The sequence below is a fragment of the Bombina bombina genome, chromosome 1 (genome assembly GCF_027579735.1).
Source record: "Bombina bombina isolate aBomBom1 chromosome 1, aBomBom1.pri, whole genome shotgun sequence".
Lineage (NCBI taxonomy): Eukaryota > Metazoa > Chordata > Amphibia > Anura > Bombinatoridae > Bombina > Bombina bombina.
Window position 1 is genome coordinate 524,278,789 of NC_069499.1, and position 22,900 is coordinate 524,301,688.

The following is a 22,900-nucleotide window of genomic DNA, read 5'->3' on the forward strand; positions in this document are numbered from 1 at the left end:
TTTAGCACACCATATTCCTAGGACCTGAAAGGTCTAAAAAAAAAATTAGTTACATTGCAAGAGTCGAATGAGAGGGAAATGGCGGAGTGCAAACTTTAAGACAGAAGCTTAAATACAGTATATTATCTATATATGGCCTCCTTGGCCAGACCGGTTAAGACCAATTTTGGATTACAAAAGTTTTTTTTTTCTTTTATCAGTTCTACAATTGGTTAAATATAATGCATAACAAAAGCTTGTTTGTGTTGTTCTTTTTTGTTGTTGCTATAATAATCAAGATTCAATACTACTTAAAGAAACAGGTATTTATCTCAAATCATACAATATGGTTCCCCCCTCCCTCCCCTTTTTTTTCCCATGGGTGTTCAGTCCTCTCAGCTTGCAAAGTATGTTGGCTATAGTTTTACAAAGCTTTGCCATTTTAACATTTAAGTAGCTCAGTTAAAATTGTTACACATAATGTTAGAGGATTACATTCTAATGCATAAAGGAAAAAAGCTATTCTAAAATATGAAAAACTAAATGCAACAGTAGTTATGATTTAGGAGACCCATTTCACCTCTCAACAAACACCTACGAATTGGAATGCTATGTTCCCCACCCAATATCATGCTGTAGGTTCTAAGAAGAAATGTGGGGTGTCCATACTCTTACACTCATCTTTAAATTTTATAGAAGAAGTAGTAGTTAGGGATAGGGAAGGCAGATTCTTAATATTAAGAGGACTTATCCAAAATTTACCCATAGTGCTAGTTAATGCCTCTGCCCCTAATGAGAACCAATCAGTTTTTTTTTCCAAAATAAGTAAACAATTAACTACATGGAAAAGATATAGAATGATTATGGCAGGAGATTTTAACCTTACATTAGATGATAGAATGTATACATGTATATAGAATGTACACCCAAACTTCAATATCCAGGTCATCTTCCAAAAAAGATTTTAAATGATTTTTTGCTGGATCATAATCTGGTAGATGGATGGCATACCCTACATTGAGGAGAAAGGGATTACACTTAATTCTTAAGTCCAGTTTGGATTAAGTTTTATTAAGTCAGTTCCTAATGCCTCTGATTCTGTCACCCCTTATTTTTCCTAGTACATGGTCACACCATTCATTAGTAGAAATAACTTTAAAAGGAATATTTGACACGTCTAGAACAAGAGTCTGTTCTCTACATCCTGCTATATTATGAAATGAAATATTTCTTCAAAAATTGAAAGAACAAACAAGACTATTTGTTTTAGACAATACAAATTCTACTACAAATCCATTGTATGAATGGGGAGCATTAAAAGTGTATCTTAGAGGGATTATCATAAAGGAAATGGCCCTAATTAATAAAACTAGAAAACATCAGATTCAACATTTAAGAAAGGAAATAGATACCCTGCAAAAACAGCATCAAGTAAATAGGGAGTGAAAAATATTAGATTCACTTTAAAAGAATTAGATGAATTTCTAAATGAAGAGACTAGGAGATCTATATGAATGCTCGATGCCCATTATTTTACTTATGCTAATAGGCCTGACAATTAATAACTAGCTAGAAAAATAAAAAATATAACACAACAATCCACTATCCCACATTTAAGAAAAAATTAAGTTTTTGCATGGGATTTCCATAGTGCCACCTGAATCTGAATCTTCAATGCAAGGGAGCCTTTTCAAAATGGCGTCCCTTGCACAAGGAGGCTTTTAGAAAGTTGTAATGGCAGCGCTATGGAGGGTGAAGTAACGCAACTTTTGTTGCGTTCATTTCACACCCTCTATATTGTAATCTAGGTGTCTGTTTCATCAAAATGCTATCGTAATTGTTCAGAAGAAGGATCATACTTTCACATGTGGTGGCTTTGCTCCAGTGTCAAAGACATATGGTATAAGACATCCAAACTACTAAGCTCTATCTTTGATAGACCTATCACTCTTACTGCAGAGCAAGCTTTACTACATATACCAGTGAGAGGTCTATCAAAATCACACAACAAATTGATTTCATATGTTTGTACTGCAGTTAAAACCTGAATCGCTAAGTATTGGAAAACCCATACCTACTTTTGATATTGTACTAAATAAGATAAGGCGATATTATCAAATGACATATCGTTGAATCTCACAGACACAAGAGCAGATTTCTTAGACATCTGGGAGGTGTGGTATACTTGGGAAGATAGGCAAATTAGATTAAATAGAGTTGCAATCAGCAATTTACCTAATTTGAATGGATATCTACTACTTTAATTTGAATGGATATCTACTACTTTACCAACTTTTTTTGGGATAATTGGAGAGGAGAGGGGAAAGGAGCAGGGAAGGCCGCCCATGGACAAATTTATTTCCTTTGTTTTCTCTCTCTCCCTTCCACCCTTACAAAACAATATCTAACACCTAAAATTTGAGTTAATTACCTTAACAGAGATTCAGTACAGAGAATAAACATTACTATGGTTGTGTTTATTGACTTGTTTCTATTTGTACACACTGGTTATTATTATGGGACTAAAAAAGATCATATTCTTTAAACTTAATTGACATTCGACAAAGAAGAAACTATATTTTAGTGATTATTTCAACAGATCAGCAGCAGATGTGCACTGGAGGAATTGATGAATACAACCTGTGTTCTAGAATACACTATACTATTACAATTTTATTTTATGTTACTTGTATGTATCTGTATATTTCAAATATGTCTATTTTTTGTAATATGAGAATTTTCAAAGCAATCAAAATTATTTCAAAGTAAAACAAAGGAATGAGAACAAAAAATAAAACAACCACTGTTTAAAAACTACACTCTCACATACACACAAAAGAAAACTTTGAAAAAGATCATGATAAACAAAATTAAAATAAGACAAGATAACCTCATTAGTTTTGAAATAAAAAGACACAAACACAAGACAAAGTATTTCATAGGGGCAATTTTTTTTTAAATTTCACATGCTAAATCAAGGAAGGTGTGCAAGGAGTCCATATCAGGCTTCCACTTTTTCTCTTAGGGAGACCCAGGAGTGATTTGCATACAAAAAAGAAAATAGAGAGACACACTCAACTGAGACAGAACAAAAGCTGGAAAAACGCCCTTGCTTGTTATTAAGGCCAGTTCCACCTAGAATACAGTCTATTTTAGCACACTATGCCTTTCAAAGAGAAGAAATATCCTGAAGCATATCAGCCTGATCCTGCCCAATGACAATCCAGCCCGAAATAACAGGCAATTCTCCTCTGAAGAAGAGAAAACAATAAAGCCCAAACATATATTTCAGCCTCTTTGAGCCTTGTCAATGAAGTATAGATACATCTCTCTAGGGCATGTGTGCAAGGAGTCCACATCTGGTTTCTCCTTTTACTCTTAAGGAGACTAAAGAGCAATTTGCATACAAAAAAATTAAATAAAGAGACACGCTTACCTGATATGCTACAGTAGTAGTAAATGGGTACAAAGTGAATGTACATTTTTTTTATTTGGAATGGAAGGATACAAGCTAAAAGGAGGAGGGTGGAGTATGCAAGATGGCAAAGACTTTTTAAGAGACTGGATGAGGATATTAAGGAGGAACTAGAGGATGCAAAGCTTGTGATTCAGAAATGTATAGATGAGAAAGGTAAAAGTTTTTGATACAGGCGAGAATGGAAGTAAGCAAGATATTTTCCTTTAAGAAAGTGTTTTTGTGGTAAGGAAGGTATGGTAAGTGTGTTGGATAAACACGGGTTTGAGAAATAAGGAAGGATGAGATTGTGCATGAAATGTTTTTGTTTTATGAGAGTTTGGATGAATACAAATATTTGGATTACAGTTTGTGTAATGAGGTTTTGAATGAACTGGAAGTGAAAATTGAGAATGAGGATTTATGTACCCTTGAAAGAGATGTTAGTTTGGGGGAATTAGATGGTTTTGTGAGAGGTATGAAGTAGTGTAAGATGCCTGGAATTGATGGGTTGCCAGTGGATTTTTATTGCATGTTTTGGAGTCTCATTGGTGAGGATGTGTTGGAGGTTTGTAAGTGGGTTTTGAGTGAGAATAATTTGACTAAATCAATAAAAGAATGTGTAATGTGTAAAAACTTATACATAAGGTAATACAAAGTTTAAAAATCTTTACATGACATAAGCATCAGGGGCCCGATCCAATATACAGCGCAGGTGTAAGTGCAGAAACCCGCGCCACTCGTAATTTCACCTCGTACATCGGGGTATTACATATACGGCGCCGGCAGTTCCTAAGTGGCGTAAGTCAGATAAACTGGCGAGGTTCAGAAATGTACGCAAATACACATTTCATTCGTCGCCAGTGACTTACTGCACTTTAGAAACATCTCCCGTAAAAGTCTAACACGCCTCCCAAAAATAAGCCGGACACGTAAAACCCCTATATCCGCAATCCCCCCTCTCATTACTAATAATACATGTATTAACCCCTAGACCGACAACCCTCCACAATGCAATATGCTTATTTAAACTATTAACCCCTATATCCGCCAACAAACCCAACACCGCAAGTAATAACTCAATTATTAACCCCTACATCCACCAACCCCAACATCGCAAACTACCTATTAAAACTATTAATCCTTTATCCGCCGTTAACTCACAACGCAATAAACCTATTCAAGTATTAACCCTTAAACCGCCATAGCCCACAATGCAATAAACCTATTCAAGTATTAACCCCTAAACCACCATAGCCCACAACGCAATAAACCTATTCAAGTATTAACCCCTAAACTGCCATAGCCCACAATGCAATAAACCTAACCCCTAACCTAACCCCCCTAACCTAAACCCCCTAACCTAACACCCCCTAAATGACCTAAAATTACCTAATTTACAAAATACTAAAGTTACTATTAAATTAAAAAAAAAAACTAACACTACTTTAAAAATACAAATAAACTAAGTGTAAATTAAAGGGGCAGTCTAATCAATATTTTGGAGTAGACTGTCCCTTTAAGCTAGAATTACAGAAAATAAAAAAATCTAAGATTACAGAAAATAATAAAGAAAATTACAAAATTAAAAAAAAAAATTACACCTAATCCCTATGAAAATCAAAAAGCCCCCCCAAAACAAAAACACCCCCTAATCTAATAAACTACCAGTAGCCCTTAAAATGACTTTTTGCAGGGCATTGCCCCAAGATAATCAGCTCTTTTGCCAAAAAAATACACAAAGCCCCCCCTAAAAGTAAACCCCCCCACCCACCAAACCACCCCAAAAAATAACCTAACACTAAAAACCTTAACTACCCATTGCCCTGAAAAGGACATTTGTTGGGCATTGCCCTTAAAAGGGCATTCAGCTCTTTTGCTGGCCCACCCTATCTAAATAAAATAAATCCCCCCAAAAACCCCTTAAAAAACCCTAAGTCTAACTCCCAAGTGGTCCTCACCTGTCCTGAAGTCCGGCGGAGAAGGTCCTGTTCCAGGCGGTAAAGTCTTCTTCCAAGCGGCGACCTCTTTTTTCTTCTTCCAGGAACCAGCTAGCACGGAGCGGAGGGCGGACCGTGGAGCTGAAGACCGGCGACTCTTGAACTGAAGACCGGCGAGCCTAGAAGTGAAGACCGGCGACCGCAGAGCTATGGAGCTTGGAGGATCCTCTTCATACGATCTCCGCCGTACACTGAATAGGAATTCAAGGTACCCGATTAAAAATGGCGTCCCTTGAATTCCTATTGGCTGATTTGAGCCTTCAAATTCAAATCAGCCAGTCGGATGAGAGCTACTGAAATCCTATTGGCTGTTCAAATCAGCCAATAGGATAAGAGCTACTGAAATTCTATTGGCTGACTTTGGGGTGTTAGGTTAGGGGGGTTAGGTTAGGGGGATTAGGTTAGGAGTTAGGTTTATTGAGTTGCGGGTTATGGCGGTTTAGGGGTTAATACTTGAATAGGTTTATTGGGTTGTGGGCTATGGCGGTTTAGGGGTTAATACTTAAATAGGTTTATTGCGATGTGGGTTAATGGCAGATTAAGGGTTAATAGTTTTAATAGGTAGTTTGCGATGTTGGGGTTGGCGGATTTATGGGTTAATTGAGTTATTACTTGCGGTGTGGGTTTGATGGCGGATATAGGGGTTAATAGACTTTATTAGTTATTTCTGTGGGGGATTGCGGTTGACAGGTAGATAGACATTGAGCATGCGTTAGGTGTTAGTTTATTTTTGCAGGAATTTTTGGGAGTTACGGTGCTCCCATACTCAGCGCAAGGCTTGCTACGGCTGCCTTTTATGGAGAGGTAATAATGGAGTAAGATTTCTCCATATTTGCCACGTAAGTCCTTGCGCTGGATATTGGATACTGATTTGCGACGCGGTTCTATGTTAGCTTATGGGAGTAAAAATTGCGGGCGACTGGTGAAATATACGCACGTAACTTGTATGTTACGCCATATATGTGATACCAAAACAGCGCAAAAACCGGCATCGCCAGCTTTTGTGGGCGACGCTGCATATTGGATCAAGGCCCCGATGTAGTATACATGTACCTACTTAAGTATTTGCATATAGTTAGACTGTTGTGTGTTATTCCTGACTAAGGAGTAGCACACATAGAGCAAGGGGTACACATTAGATACTTGTAAATCCATGTCCAGAGAAATCAGAGACTGTGTATACTCACAAAATAAATATACAAAGTACATAGTAAATACATATTCATAATTAATGATTAGTGTCTGCATGATAAATGTATGTGCATATATATAAATCACTCGTACAATGGAATAAAAGAGATACCAATGTATCTTATTTCTAAATGATCTCTACAAATAGCAAAAATATTCATGACCAGTGCCCAGTATCTGTATGAAAGAACCTTAATGTATGTAAATTACACATAACATTGGTATAAAGAGATACCAATAGATCTTATCTCTAAAGGATCTCTATATATAGCGAAAATAGTCATAATCAATGTTCAGTATCTTCATGAAAGAACCTTTGTGCATATACATGACACATAACATAGGTATAAAAGAGATACCAATGGATTGTGTATATAAAGGATCACCAATGTAAATACTGCAAACTGAAATAGGAAAATAAACATGCAGAGTACCATGAATAAAAGGTAAATACATAGAGGGGTATATACTATAGATTGTTTATACTAATAGCATAGGACATCTAATGTCTTGCATCCACAGACACAGCAATTATGCCTATGTCAAAAGTATTTTTTGTTTAACAGAATAGTGTAGTGAAGCTGCAAGAGGCAACAGTATAAAACTGCAGACTTGCATAATAAACTATGGCCTCTAGTTATGAAGCCGTCTACTTAGCTGCATTCGCCGGCCCAATATGCTTGCCTAAGCTCGCCTACCATCGCCGCCGTGGACCTGAATACGGTCGCCAAAGTTATCAAAAAAGCTGTCAAGAAGCTGCGCACCAAGTACGGAGCGATGAGCAGCGGACTGTTGTTAACTAACAGTCATCGATCTCGCTGCTCATCGGCTTCTTCGCAGCTTTTTTGATAGCCTGTCACTAAGCACCCACACTAAACTACACTGTTTTACCCCCTAAACCACCGCTCCCGGAGCCCCCCACAACTAAATAAAATTATTACCCCCTAAACCGCCGCTCCTGGACCCCGCCGCAACTATAATAAATGTATTAACCCCTAAACCCCGCCGCTCCCGGACCCCGCTGCCACATACCTCATACCTATTAACCCCTATCCTGCCCCCCACTACACCGCCGCCACCTATATTCAAGTTATTAACCCCTATCCTGCGGATCCCAGATCCCGCCACAAATAAATATTTGTTTAACCCCTAAACCGCCGCACCAGGAGCCCACCGCCACCTATATTAAAGTTATTAACCCCTATCCTGCCCCCCACTACATCACCGCAAACTACATTAAACTCATTAACCCCTAAACCACCGCTCCTGGACCCCGCTGCAACTAAATTAAATGTTTAACCCCTAAACCGCCACTCTCGGACCCCGCCGCAACTAAATTAAATGTTTAACCCCTAAACCACCGCTCCCGGACCCCGCCGCCACCGATATTAAGCTTATTAAGCCCTAAACCTAAGTCTAACACTAACACCCCCCTAACTTTAATATTATTTTAATAAATCTAAATAAAACTTACTATTATTAACTAAATTATTCCTATTTAAAACTAAATACTTACCTATAAAATAAACCCTAATATAGCTACAATATAACTAATAATTACATTGTAGCTATTTTAGGATTTATTTTTATTTTACAGGCAACTTTGTATTTATTTTAACTAGGTACAATAGCTATTAAATAGTTATTAACTATTTAATAGCTACCTAGTTAAAATACTTACAAAATTACCTGTAAAATAAATCCTAACCTAAGTTACAATTAAACCTAACACTACACTATCATTAAATAAATTAAATAAATTACCTACAATCACCTAAAATTAAATTAAATAAACTAAACTATAGTACAAAAACCCCCCCACTAAATTACAGAAAATAAAAAAGAATTACAAGAAGTTTAAACTAATTACACCTAATCTAAGCCCCCTAATAAAATAATAAAGCCCCCCAAAATAAAAAAATGCCCTACCCTATTCTAAATTACCAAGTAACCAGCTCTTTTACCAGCCTTTAAAAGGGCTTTTTGTGGGGCATTGCCCCAAAGTAATCAGCTCTTTTACCTGTAAAAAAAAATACAACCCCCCCAACATTAAAACCCACCACCCACATACCCCTACTCTAACCCACCCAAACCCCCCTTACAAAAACCAAACGCTAACCCCCTGAAGATCATCCTACCTTGAGCCGTCTTCACCCAACCAGGCCGAAATCTTCATCCAAGGTGCACAGAGGAGGTCCTTCATCCGGTAGAAGTCTTCATCCAGGTGGCGTCTTCAATCTTCATCCATCCGGAGCGGAGCAGAGCCATCTTCAAAGGAGCCAATGCGGAGCCATCCTCTTCAACCGATGACTGAACTATGAATGAAAGTTCCTTTAAGGGACGTCATCCAAGATGGCGTCCCTCGAATTCCGATTGACTGATAGGATTCTATCAGCCAATCGGAATTAAGGTAGGAAAATTCTGATTGGCTGATTCAATCAGCCAATCAGATTGAAGTTCAATCTGATTGGCTGATCCAATCAGCCAATCGGATTGAGCTTGCATTCTATTGGCTGTTCCGGGATTCGCAGGATAGGGGTTAATGAGTCCGGCAGATCGAAGCTTACGTCACTATATTCTACTTTTGACGGGCAGTAGGGGTTGATAACTAAGGCGAATCAGACTTGCCACAAATATGCTGCGGAATTCCAGTGTATTTGCGGTTGACGGCTTGATAACTAGAGGCCTATCTGTGGCAATGAAGGGAGAACAATGCTTAATTGACTTATAAATAAGTATTAATAGCTTAGATAGTTATAATAAATGGTAATGACATCATATGTTATTATGTTTAGTACAACATATAATTGCACATATAATAAATTTGGTGCAGCTAGCATAAGAATGTGCTATGGTATAAAGTTGCCTTCAGAGAGGATGTTATCAATTCTCAACCTTAGGTTATCAGCACAAGAAATATTTTGCACATTTACCTCAGACAAGGGATATTGATAACTGACTCCTCTGTGGAAACAGTGTACAATGGCACTTTATATAATAAATGCACACATCCAGTGCCTGAAGCAGCAAAGCAACCCCAAAACATAAGGGATTTATCGCGGGTGTTTGCCACACTTACAGGAAACTGCAGTGCTGTGTAAGGAGTATTTGTGTGAAACTACTTGCAGGCATAGAAAGATAATGATTTCCTACTGTGGATCACATTACAAGTGGAGCGCAAACGCTTGTGCTTAAGCGATAAGGGGTTTATCGCAAGTTTTTGTGCTCGTCGTGTTTACCACTGGTATTGCAAGTTGAAAGTTAACGCGATCGTTTGAGCACAATCGCACTTTACACTAGAATGATTACCGTGTCCTCAGATCTCTAGTTAACTGTTTCACAAAACAAAAAAGTATCACAAAACACATCAAAAATACATTACAAAGTACAGTTACACCATCTAATAAAAATTATAAAAATAAAATATTGCATACAAAAAAAAAGGAGATCTCGGGGGCGTGTCCGTGCAGCGATCAGGAATGGTCGCATTTTCTTAGCACTCCAGCCGAAGTTCAGAAAAACAGCCGATAACGGAATAATATTACAGCAAATACACCACAATAACAATATATATCTATATGCTATAAAGAGGCGCATTAATTGTCAGGATAGCAGCTGTGCTTTTGACGCAGGAGGGCAAGATCGGGCGATTGAGGCCTGGAGCGGCAGCTCACACCAGGCAGCGCTACCCCCCCCGGTGCGCTGAGCTTTCCCGTCCTAATTTGGATGTTAAAATTAAAACACAATCCCTGCACCACTTCTTTTGATGGAACAACAGCGGACTGCTACTAAAACAAAAGAAAATCTAACTGACAGGGAACGCCACAAACCTAATAAGATGGCCGCCGATAGAGAAGCAGGTCTCCTGAAAGGCTTAGACTACTGCATGGCAAGACTCAAAGGTATTTTTTAGAGGTTGATTGATAGAGCTCCCTGGGATCGTCTGATAGAAATTCAAGACAAACACAGTGAGCATAATACCTTTATCGGTACCACAGAAGCTGCACCCCTGCAGGATGATGTTAAAATCAGATATATCCCAACCTTTTCACCTGCAGCGGCAATCACCACCTAACAAGCGGTCATACCATAAGGCGTCTTGTGAGAGAGGGCACTGTGCTACTTACACCAACTATATCGATCTGGTTGCCAGAAATCTCCCCGATGCTATATCGGATCCGCATGCAACTGCAGCAGAGCTGAAGACACCAGTCAGCAGAGCTTGTGAGAAGATAAATTTAGAGGGGAAATCGCTGGGTTCCGTGCCACAGCGTGAGTCCGGGGGGTGCTCCCGGGTAGTTTGGATCCCCAAGATAGATTGCACATCCCCTGCTCCCATCAAATCAGATGGTTCCTATTTGGATTTTCCTGAGAAGCTAATCAACGCATCAGACTCTGCTGAAAAGATTACAGAAAAGATGTTCATGACAGACGGCAACGTGAAGGCCCCAATATCAACCACATGGTATTATAATAACCACACTAGTTTAAGCCTGGATGTGGGGATATTGCGCTTTCTAAAGACTAACCCTAGGTGTTGGAAATTACCTGCCGGTTCTCCTTTAATATATACGGTCCACTAGGAACTCAAGTTGAACATTGGACTCACAGCCTGTTGTTTGGTTCTATATATGGTTAAGTTTATTTGCATTTCTAACATGTTTTTTCAGCCTTGATAACATATTTAGAAGCCCTTGTACAATTTATGCTTGAGTGTTGGTGATGTGTCATATTGCTCTCTTTTGAAAGAAAACCGTTTTTAATTAATATTGATTTGACAGATACCTCACATGCCTTTATAATAATTGAACCCATGGATAAACAAATACAGTGCAAACTGTATTACTTGTTTACTGTAAGAATGGCTGATTGCCGTGGCAACCAGTTTGGTGTTTTTTGCACAGAGGGAGGGTATAAATGTTTGTTGCTCACTATGTTTATGTTGGTCTGATGAAGGGGTGTAATCCCCGAAATGTCAATGAATAAAAGGCACTTTATTTGACTGTATATATATATATATATATATATATATATATATATATATATATATATATATATATATAGACTGAAATCACCATATACGAAGCTGAAAAATGACTTAATCTGAGATTGGACACTATCAGAGATTGGATAAGTAAATTGGACATCCAGGTCAAAACCTATAAACAGGAACTGATAGCATTCAAGAACAGCAAATTGCAGACTGTGAACCAGAACTATTCCTACAAAACCATTTAAAGATGGATGATGACACCAGAGGACAGACGGGCGATACGCCCACGACGTGAAAAAAGATTCACGAAGAAGAATATGACCACTGTTGATTCTAGTTCTGGTGACAGTTCTAATCCAGACAACAGCCAGGGTGCTATGGAAGGAGCCTCCAGTGGCGTCATTACGCGCTCCTGGGGAGGCAGAGGATACCAACAGTGGGACAATTCCAGAAACAATGTGGCATAATTACCTCCTAACTCTGGGAATCGTTTTTTAGGCCGAGGCCGCACACGAGGAGGGGGGGGCATCGCCCACCGCCCTCCAGTACAGAGGTAGCCTCAAATATAGTCTTCAATATTAGTAATCGTATACAAAATAAGTCAGAGTCTGATTTGCTCAATAAAGGACTATCATTTGTACCAGCCACCAAGAAAGACAAATTTGATATTTTTATAGATATTCAGAAATTTGGGCGAAACCTCAGACTAAAGGAATACTTTGGGACCACCAGTGATGATATTGATATAACTAAACCTAAAGGATGCTTTGACCCACAGTCCAACAATTCCACAATTCACACGTTCATTAATTTTCTTACCGAACAGATACCAAAGCTATCAGCAAAACGGTGGTCAGATAATTTAACTAAGGCAGAGAGATTGGCCCTTGGATCCCTACAGAAGGACTGCTCTATAGTCATATTCCCCGCTGATAAAGGCGGGGGTATAGTAGTCATGAACACCTCTGACTATAAGGCTGAGATCATGAGACAACTATCTGACAGGAATACATACCATCCATTACCAGGTGACCCCACAGTACGACTTAAAAAGAAAATTGACACCACCTTAGAACTTTGGTCCCTATATTATACACACTTCCCAAGATACACAAGGACATACAGAATCCGCCTGGTAGGCCTATTGTGTCTGCCAGGGGCTCCCTGCTCCAGCCATTGGCAGAGTTTGTGGACTCCTTTTTGCAACCTTGGGTGAAGCAACAAAAGTCATACATACGTGACTCCTCAGATTTTATGGCCCATATACTACAGCTTACAGATATCAAACCATCTGATATCCTAGCCACACTTGACGTTTCAAGCTTATATACTGTTATCCCACATTCTTTAGTCATAGCAGCGGTGGCCAATTGTCTAAGACATATTCCATACATTGGCCCTTCTGAGGAGGTACTTATTGAGCTTTTGGATATCTGCCTTTCTGAAAACTATTTCAGATTTGACAAAACCTACTACCTGCAAATCTCCGGCACGGCGATGGGGTCAAATGTGGCCCCATCGCTAGCCAATCTCTTCATGGCTGAGTATGCAGTAAATTCAATGAAAGTATTTGAGAAACAAGAGATCAAGTACTACTGTTGATATATCGATGACTTGTTCTTGGTATGGCAGGATGGTCCAGACACACTGAATACCTGGATCAGTACACTTAATGATATGAACAGTACTATCAAATTCAGCTCCACCATCAGTCATGATGTGGTTGACTATCTCGATGTGAGAGTCTACAAGTTCAGTACAAAATTGGGAACTACTCTCTATAGAAAGGCCACGGATCGAAACTCTATCCTACACACCCACAGTTGCCATCAACCCAATCTAATCAAGAACATCCCGAAAGCGCAATATCTGTGCGTTATAAGGAATAACACAGATGAAGAGAAATGTTCAACTCAATTGGAAGAAATGACACAGCGATTCAGGGATAGAGGATACGATCGAAAGGTACTAACAGAAATGCTAACACTTGCAAATACTCATGAATCAATCAAGATACCTGAGCATCTGCAGACACAACAAATGACCTTTGTGACCACCTATACACCCGACAAAAATTTGATTGTCAAAACCCTGAAAGAAAAGTGGAAACTCCTAGAGGCTGGCCACACTTTGCCCTTTAAAAAATGGAATGCACCACGTATTGGTTATAGAAGGGGTCGCAGCCTTCGAGATCTCCTGATGAGGACTGATCTAATAGATAACACACAGAATACTTGGCTTGGAAGAAAAGCGGGATGCTATAGATGTCTTGGATGTGTTACTTGTAACGCAATGATTACTGGCACACAGTTCCAGCATCCTGAATGCAGAAAGAAATACAGAATTAAGCATGACGTGACCTGTACTACCACACATATTATATATCTGTTGAATTGTCCTTGTGGTAAGTACTATACCGGGAAGACTACCGATGACGCCAGGATCAGGATGGCCAATCACCGGTATAGCATTAGATCTGCTATCAACAACGGAAAATCAGACCAACCTGTCGCTCGCCACTTCCTGGAATCCGGACATTCGGTCACGGACATGAGATTCAGGATAATTGACCATGTCCCAAGATTGAGAAGGGGAGGCGACAGGGCAACAATCCTGCTGAAAAAGGAGGCAAGATGGATCTTTGAACTCGGAACCACACAACCAAGAGGCCTTAATGTCCACACTGGGTGGCAATGCTATCTTTAATATATGAGAGAATCCATTTATGCTGATCTGTGATGAGGGTCCATGATTCAGTTGTTTGGGGGTATCCCAATATATATTTTTGGTACATTTTTGGTACAATTTTTTGTTACAAATTTCTTTGTTAACTTTTTTGATATAATTTTTTAAATGTTTTTGTAACAATCTTTGAACTTATTTTTTGAACATTTTGTACATATTTTTTTGAAGTTTTGAATTGCTTTTTTTTTAATTGCCTTTTTATGTTTTGTGTTGGATTAATTTTTGACTTTTTATTAATCTCTGTATATTTTTATAATTTTTTTGTTTATATATTTTTCATATATATATATATGTAATTAGTTCTCAATAGTACAGATTTCACCCGCTACAGGAGACACTTCCATATTTCTCCAATATAGGTTTATATTTACTACTATCCGTTAGGTGATTCTCCTCTCAGTAATATTCTTGTTCCTTTAGATTATACTTAAGTAATTTAGTTACATTTTGTTTTTAAATTTGTTTTGAATACACTCCACGTTCTTTGGGTCCACTGTCAACTTGGCGGAGAGCTAGAAATATGCAGTATCTGTCAGTGACACTTGTGGGATTTCAAGACTTATGTGTTTCCTCAATGTGATAGGAATATCTACCCCCTCGGTGGAATTATTTAGCCTGGTCAGTGACGGTGAAAAAATTATTTCACTCTATCTTATGGCGAGGATTTGTGCTTTAAAGTATCGTTTTCCAGTGATATTCCTTTGAGGAAGGTTTGGGTTATTACACACTAGGTTTATTTATTTGTTTTCAGGTGATAGCAATTTTTAGATGATAGTGTTTGGGTTGGTATTTATTACTATATTATTATAGTATATTTATTATATTATTTATCTTATTTGGCACTGTTTTTGTTTTTGGTGTCTTGTTTTTGAGAATCGCTATGGCACTGATTAATTGCATTGCCATACACTTTATGCTGTTGAATCGTTACACTTAGAGGTTGGCAATATCTTCATATTTCAAAAAGGTTAGTTTGAGCGTCTATCAGAGTACCTGACATACCTTTTAGATATGACACATTATGTTTATTTTTTGGGTTGGTAGCTATTATTATTATTTTTACTGATTAGGAAATGACTTCGTTGCTGCTAATATGCTACATCTAGATGGTAGCGACGTCTGTTCCGCAACAACAAGTTTCAGATTTGAGATAAGGTAGGCAGAGCCTAATGAACATTCTAGGCATAATTAACTTTATATAGGATAGTTTTTAGTATCATTGGTAGTCTTGGTGATTGTGTTTACACTGGATAACATTAGTGCCGTGCTTTAGACTACTGCCGTGTTTTAAACTATCTGACAGATGGGAGGAGACTTCATTCCTGTGCCACAATTTTTTATATTTGATTGGTACGTTTGGGGTATGTGGTTCACCACCACCACCCCATTGGATAATGAAGCCTGTCATTGAGTGCCGATATTGCGGCGTCTCTATTGGTTAGCTGGTGCAGACATCCAGCCTATCAGTCACATGGGTGGGCGAGACAGGCGTGTGCTACGATAGATGGTCCAGGGGGGTGTGTGGCCCAATTGTGTTACCCCATTGGTTGTGGCGCTGTTGTGAACACATATGGTTCATTTTCTCACACATATGGTTTATTTATTTACGGAATATCGATCTGTATTGCATAAACTACACAGTATTCAATACAGCATTTAATCTATTTGCCTGTTGCCTATTTTGTCTCATGTGCGTGCTTACAAAACAAGGTATAATATCAAGCCTGATTGATAACTAGTTGGATGACAAAAGGGGCTGGACTAGTGACCAGTTCTTGTATGGCCGTTGCTGATAGGTGGCTAAGAAAGGGGATTTGTGTGCATGTGTCTGATTGGTCAAATATGATCTTCACACATATATACTTATCATCCTGTCTTTCAATGTATTATGGTTCATTTTCAATTAGACTACCAGTTGACAGTTGCCTCTTTGTGGACCCAGAATGTTGGTTTTATTTACACAAAGTTTACACAAAGGTAACACCGTTCTGCTCACTCTTATTTTCACTTATTGTATATATAACCACATACGGTTTTTAGCCTATCAGGCATGACTTAACAGAATCACAACCCTATCAGGAGACTTGTTTCTTCTGTCCTCATACACTGATCACATCCATTGGTTCAAAAGACAGGGGAGGGTTTCACTTGCCTTTATAAGGTTGCCATTTTTGATTGTTGTTTGTCAGAGGAAGGGACTGTTTGGTGTCCCGAAACGTCACGAATAAATTCTTTTTTTCACAGATGACTGAAGTCCAGTGAGTGCTTATTCTATCTTTGAGACTATTTGACACATTCAGAGCACCCTGGCAGTTGAAGACAGATGGTGAGAGTGCATACACCCACAAAAGCATATATATATATATATATATATATACAGTTGTTACGGTTACCCTTAGTCTCGCTGAGAGATGGACTGCTTAGTAGCCTGGATCCCTATTGCTGAAGAGGGGAGAAGCTGCTTTCCATAGTATTCTATATGAGTCTCGCAAATGTAGAATAATCCCCCTTAGCTGTAGTACAGCTAGGATACCCTTCTGCCCACAAAAACGAGTCAACGCTGCGATTGAGGGTCAACCAAGAACTCAGGACTGGGATGCCCAGCCTGCTTTTTTATTGAGGTTACATGCACACAGGGCACTCCCAGGGGGGGAAGCATAAAATCCCCCATCACACATTTAGATAGAGATACAATGTTCTTTGACAGGCCACAATAGGATTACAGTACTTCAGATAACAAGTTACAAAAAACAATGCAGTCCATCTTATCAATTAGCAGTCTGACTCCGGAGGTGATTAGACAATGGGAATGTTTTATCACTAACTTAATTAGAGCTGAGGCCAGCAAACTTGTATTTAGAAAATAGTTTCTAAAAGCTGAAAAAAAGTTAACTCTTTATGAAATGATACTTGTTACAGTTTTCTTGGAGCCCTTCTTAGGTGCTGGCTTGGCTGGTTCAGGCATTGCTGCTGGGAAATAAGCTCTAAACAACAAAATAACTAAAGCTTCTGTAACAGTGCTCCCTTTCTGTGGAACACTCTGGCAGACATGGTCTGACCCCTTTTCGGGGCAGACTAAGGCTGTCCAGACCTCTGGTTATGCGGGGCTGAGGTCGGTTTGTCTGGACAACCCGTCGGCGTTGCCATTCTGTTTCCCAGGTCTGTAAGTAATGGTGAAATTGAAGGGTTGCAACGATAAACTCCAACGTAATAGCCTGCCGTTATCTCCAGAGACCCGGTTCAGCCAGACCAACGGGTTATGGTCGGTGACCAGAGTGAACTCCTGCCCATATAAATAGGGAGTCAATTTCTTTAATGCCCACACCAAAGCCAAACACTCCTTTTCGACCGCTGCATAGCTGACTTCGCGGGGCAGGAGCTTCCGGCTGATGTAGGCAACTGGATGCTCCCCTCCATCTTCACCTACTTGGCTGAGGACGGCTCCCAGCCCGAACATGGAAGCATCTGTATGGACGATAAAACGTTTGTTAAGGGCTGGGGCCGCCAAGACAGGAGCGTTAATTAGAGCATTTTTGAGAGCCTGGAAAGCCGTTTCACAGTGGGGAGACCACAGGACCTGTCGAGGTAAGTTCTTCTTGGTCAAGTCAGTCAGGGGTTTGGCAAGTGTGCTGTAGTCTGGTACGAACCGTCTATAGTACCCTGCCGTGCCCAGGAAGGCTAGGACCTGAGTCTTAGTGATGGGGGTGGGCCAATTGGCGACAGCTTCTATCTTGGCCGGCTCTGGTCGCTGCTTTCCACACCCCACCCGGTGACCCAGGTACTGTAACTCGGCCATCCCAAAGTGGCATTTTTCTGGCTTCAGAGTCAGGCCAGCAGCCCGGATCTGATCCAGAACCATTCCTACGTGAGCTAAGTGGTCCTCCCAGGACTCACTGTGGATCGCTATGTCGTCCAGGTAGGCGCAAGCAAAACTCTGGAAGCCATCCAGGAGCCTATCCACCAAGCACTGGAATGTAGCTGGGGCATTCTTCATCCCAAACGGCATTACCCTAAACTGATATAAGCCGAATGGGGTGACGAATGCCGACTTGGGGATAGCCTCCGGGGCCAGGGTAATCTGCCAGTAACCTTTGCAGAGGTCAATAGTGGTCAGGTAATTTCCCCTGGCTGTACGATCGAGTAGCTCGTCTACCCTGGGCATAGGGTAAGCGTCCGTCACGTTTTTTTCATTGAGCCTCCGATAGTCTACGCAGAACCGGGTGGTCCCATCTTTCTTGGGCACCAAAACAACTGGGGAGGCCCAGGGACTATCGGAGGGCTCAATTACCCTGAGTTGGAGCATCTCATCGATCTCCTTCTTCATTCCTGTCCTAACTGCTTCAGGGATTCGGTACGGAGCCTGGCGCAAGGGAGCTTGTCCCGGAGTATCTACCTGGTGGGTGGTTAAAGTAGTGTACCCTGGCTTCGGGGAGAAGGTGAGGTGTTTGGACTGTAGGAGTTGGTTGAGCTGCTCCTTTTCAGTGGGGCTAAGTCGGTCTCCTATCTGAACCTGAGCCACTATACCTGTGGGGAGACTCTTTTCTAATAGGTCTGGAATGGGTAGACTGTCGGGGTCTTCCTGAGGGGAACAACATACGGCCGTCACGTTCTCTGGTCGCTCAAAATATTCCTTGAGCATGTTTACATGGAATGTCTTTCTAAGATTGTTGTCGTGGCAGCTAGCTATCACATAAGTGGTGTCTCCCCTTTTCTCTACGATCTGGTAGGGACCCTGCCAGGACGCCTGCAATTTGTCTGTCTTCACCGGCTTAAGTACTAACACCTTTTGTCCTATGGTGAAGATTCTCTTTCGGGGCCCCCCGATCGTACCATACTTTCTGTCTTCTCTGGGCCGACTGGAGATTAGCCCGCACGGATTTGGCTAATTGCTCCATTCGGTCCCTGAGTTCCAGCACGTATGGCACAATGGGGACACCGTCAGTGTCCATCTCTCCCTCCCAGTGCTCCCGGATCAGGTTTAGGGGTCCCCGTACCTTTCTTCCGTAGAGCAACTCGAAGGGAGAGAACCCTGTCATTTCCTGGGGCACCTCCCGATAAGTAAATAGGAGGTGCGGCAGGAAGCGTTCCCAGTCTCGGTATTCCTGAGTGAACGTCTTGAGCATTTGCTTGAGGGTCCCATTGAACCTCTCACACAGCCCGTTCGTCTGGGGGTGGTATGGGGAGCTCAAGAGGGACTTAATTTTGAAAACTTGCCAGAGTTGTTGGGTCAATTCAGCTGTAAATTGGGTGCCTCGGTCGGAGAGGATTTCTTTTGGAAATCCTACCCGGGAGAACACCTGTACTAGTGCATTCGCTACCGTATCCGCTTGTATGTTGGATAGGGCGACAGCCTCTGGGTACCTGGTAGCGTAGTCCACTACGGTAAGAATGTAGCGCTTACCGGAGGGACTAGGGGTAGCCAGTGGTCCCACTAGGTCAATAGCAACCCGGCTGAAGGGTTCCTCTACAATGGGCATATTTACTAGATGGGCTTTAGGGTGATCGCCTCGCCTTCCTACTCGTTGACACACATCACAGGTGTTACAGTAAGTTCTAACGTCAGCGTGTACCCCTGGCCAAAAGAACGTGTGAGTAATGCGGTGTAGGGTACGGGTTACGGCTAGGTGGCCTGCTAAGGGGATGTCGTGGCCTATCTTGAGGATTTCTTGACGGTATTTGTGGGGCACTACCAGCTGTCGCCTACGCTGTCCCCTTTTCTCTGTCCAGCGGTATAGTTTCCCTTTTTCCCATAAGAATGTTTCATTATCTGCCCCGCCCCATCCGGTCTCTGCTCGTTCCCGGTACTTTTGTAAGGTCGGGTCAGTCTTAGACTCTGTCTCGAAAGCATCTGGGGTGTCCCAGGGTATGGGGCCTAACATGTCGGGCAAGGTCGGGGTAGGTCTTACCTGTGTCTCCCGCACTGGTGAGAGCTCTCGCTCCGTCCGGGCTTGGGCCCGTGTAGTCACTGGGTCAGCCTCGTTGTTGCATACTGGAGCATAGGCAGAAGTCATGGGGCCCAAATCGTTGCCCAGTAGTACTTCGGCAGGTAAATTATCCATTATGCCCACGTTCACAGCCCCCTTTCCCGCTCCCCAATCAAGATGCACTTTAGCTATTGGAATTTTGTACACATCCCCCCCGCCACTCTAACGGCCACAGTCTGTCCGGATCGCTTGTGATCCGGCACCAAATGACTCTGTACCAGCGTGATAGTAGCCCCTGTGTCTCAATCCCTCGGTAGATCGCCCCTCGAGCCATACCTTCTGCCGATGGTGCTGGCGGTTATCTGAGGCAGCATATACAGGGTCCGCCTCGTGAAGCGGCCCCAAATATTCCTCCATAGGGGCCTCTTGGTTAAAACAGAGGGCCCGGGCTGGACGATATGACCCAGAGGGGTAATTGTAATTGGCTGCTTCTTCTAAGGTAGAAGGCGTCTGTCTCGCAGCCATTCCTTCCCTTGCTGTTCCATGCCATTATAAAAATGTTCTAAGAGAAACAATTGTAAAATTTCCTCACCAGTCACCGCTTTACTTCCGCTCATCCAGTGATTTGCCGCTATCCGCATTCGATGCGCCCATTCCATATGGGTATCGTTAGGCTTCTTTTTCGTGCCCCGAAACTGTCGGCGATACGTGTCCGGAGTTACCGCATACCGTCGCAACAGTGTCTCCTTAACTAGCTCATACTGTGTCACTCAGCACCCAGGGTACGAAAGGCTTCCAGGGCTCGCCCGGATAGTTTCCCAGACAATATCGTGGGCCACTCTCTGTTGGGAATCTGGTGCAGGGCACATTGCCTTTCGAATTCCTCCAAATATTCATCAATCCCTGTCTCGCTCTCTAGGAAGGGTCGAAATGCCGCATAGGGTATCTTGGGCCTCCCAGCATTTTCGACAGGGATGATTACCTGCGGGGCTTCAGCATTGCGGTGTGCGTTTGCTAGGATGAGTTCGTGGGCTCGAGTCTCTCGTATATCCTTGTCCGCTTCCGCCATCAACTGCTGTACCAATTCCATGGAGGGGTTCGGCCCGTACAGTGAGAGCCTTTCCCGAACAATCCTGTTTTTTTCGTCACTAATCGTGGTCGGTGTTTCCGCCATTGTGAAGCTCTGATCCAGTTCGGTCAATTCTGCGATCATCTCTCTCCTCGGCCGGTTGCTGGCGTACCCCCCTCTGCTTTCAAGTAAATCCTTTAGGGTTGTACGCTTCAATTTTTCGTAAGCACTCTCCATCCGTTCTGTACCTCTCCTAGGAAATCCAGGAAAATCCCACCGCTGCTGCCAAATGTTACGGTTACCCTTAGTCTCGCTGAGAGATGGACCGCTTAGTAGCCTGGATCCCTATTGCTGAAGAGGGGAGAAGCTGCTTTCTATAGTATTCTATATGAGTCTCGCAAATGTAGAATAATCCCCCTTAGCTGTAGTACAGCTAGGATACCCTTCTGCCCACAAAAACGAGTCAACGCTGCGATTGAGGGTCAACCAAGAACTCAGGACTGGGATGCCCAGCCTGCTTTTTTATTGAGGTTACATGCACACAGGGCACTCCCAGGGGGGGAGCATTAAATCCCCCATCACACATTTAGATAGAGATACAATGTTCTTTGACAGGCCACAATAGGATTACAGTACTTCAGATAACAAGTTACAAAAAACAATGCAGTCAATCTTATCAATTAGCAGTCTGACTCATGTCCTATGATTAAGTGCCGTGTTTGGCACGAAACATGTAAGGATGTTCTGTCTGCTTAGCCTGCCTGTACCTTGTTTTTAAATTGCATTAATAATTTTGGGATTTTTTATATCTCACACCACTAGTGCAGCTGATTACCTTTTCTTCATTTGTTGTTCCTGCGGCGGAACCGGACGCATTTTTGGCTTGCACCCCCTGTGGCTCCACACCTATTGCCTTCCCCCTGTGACTTCCAAGTGGCGTTTTCAGCCAGCGTCGTACTGGAGCGGCAGCTTTCATGGATGAAAACATGTAAAACCTTTTTATGCAATGTTTATATTTAATAAAGTGTTATAATGTGTAAATATTTCACATTCCAATGTTCTGCACATAGCAAAATATGTTCTATATATTTATAAATAGATATTCATATATGTATATATAGAGATAGGTATAAATACCATCAGATATATATAGACATATGTATTTATGAATAAATAGAACATATTCTGCTATATGAAGAACATTGGAATCTGAATATTCATATTTTCATGTCGGGTTACAGCACATGAGAATATACCATTGGGTTTGCATGCAAGTTGGGTGTTTTTTTCAACTTCTTTTCACCATTGACTTCTATGGGGGAATACATGAATGCACATGCAATACTTTGTTTGGCTTTTTGGGCTCGTTGGGTAAGTGCTCAAGCAAAAACCGTTTACTTATAATATGAGCGCAACCAGAAAAGTGCAAAAAGCCGAACTTCTAGCAAAGTTAACGCTCAAGCGGGAGCATTAATTAGCGCTCCACTTGTAATCCGGCCCTGTGCAGGCAAAAATACAGTTAGAATGCTAAGTATTAATAATAGT